Source organism: Myotis davidii, unplaced genomic scaffold (assembly GCF_000327345.1).
Source record: "Myotis davidii unplaced genomic scaffold, ASM32734v1 scaffold1915, whole genome shotgun sequence".
In the NCBI taxonomy this organism is placed as follows: Eukaryota; Metazoa; Chordata; class Mammalia; order Chiroptera; family Vespertilionidae; genus Myotis; species Myotis davidii.
The window spans coordinates 392,811-393,488 of NW_006286237.1; the positions used below are offsets into that span (position 1 = coordinate 392,811).

At 68.6% G+C, this 678-nt stretch overlaps 1 long non-coding RNA gene across 1 annotated transcript; it reads left to right on the top strand.

The window, feature by feature from the left end:
* Positions 1-671, top strand: LOC107182096. The gene is made up of 2 exons (XR_001512815.1): positions 1-41; positions 245-671. It is a non-coding gene; the product is annotated as an uncharacterized LOC107182096 (long non-coding RNA).
* Positions 672-678: the final 7 nt, after the last annotated feature.

Genomic DNA, 678 nt, shown 5'->3' on the forward strand with positions numbered 1-678 from the left:
TCCTCTCTACCCGGCAGGGCCCCCTGTCTACAGCTCTGCAGGTGAGTGAGCAATCCAGCCCTTCTCCTCCAGCCCCAGCCCTGCGCCAGGACCTCCCCGCCCCCCGATCACCTTGGGTTCCTCTCCGACGCCCTCTGCCTGAGCTGAGACCCCCCAGGCTGGCTCGTCCCCGAATCCCGTGCACCCCGGGGGTGGGGTCACCTCACTGCTCCTGTGCCCGACGCCCTGTCTCTTTGGCTTCCAGCTCCTCCCCCGTATCTGCCACAGCAGCGCGCCTACCCCGGAACCTGAGGGACCGTGTCTGCTGCCTTCACAGGGGCCCCCCCCTGTGTCTGCCACTGGCCCTGGGGGTGGCAGGGGTCACCCACTCAACAGGCCCCCGGCCAAGCCACCCCCTGGGTCGTGCAGGGAAGTGGACAGGAGCTGGGCGGGAACTTGGCCATGAATGAGGGGGGCAGAGGGGCTTGTCATTGCTGCACTATTTTTATTTCTAACGGGGGCCAGGGGAGGGCCGCAGTGTGGGTCCCCGCCCTGGTCCCTCTGCTCCCAGGACCCTCCTGCTTGCCCTGGGGGCTGGGTGGGGCTCTGTCAGCCGCCCGCCCGCCTGCTGGAGCCCGCGGGCTGTCCCACGGCCCTGGCTGGGCTGCCGATTAAAGCTGAGAGGGAACTCACAGGGTC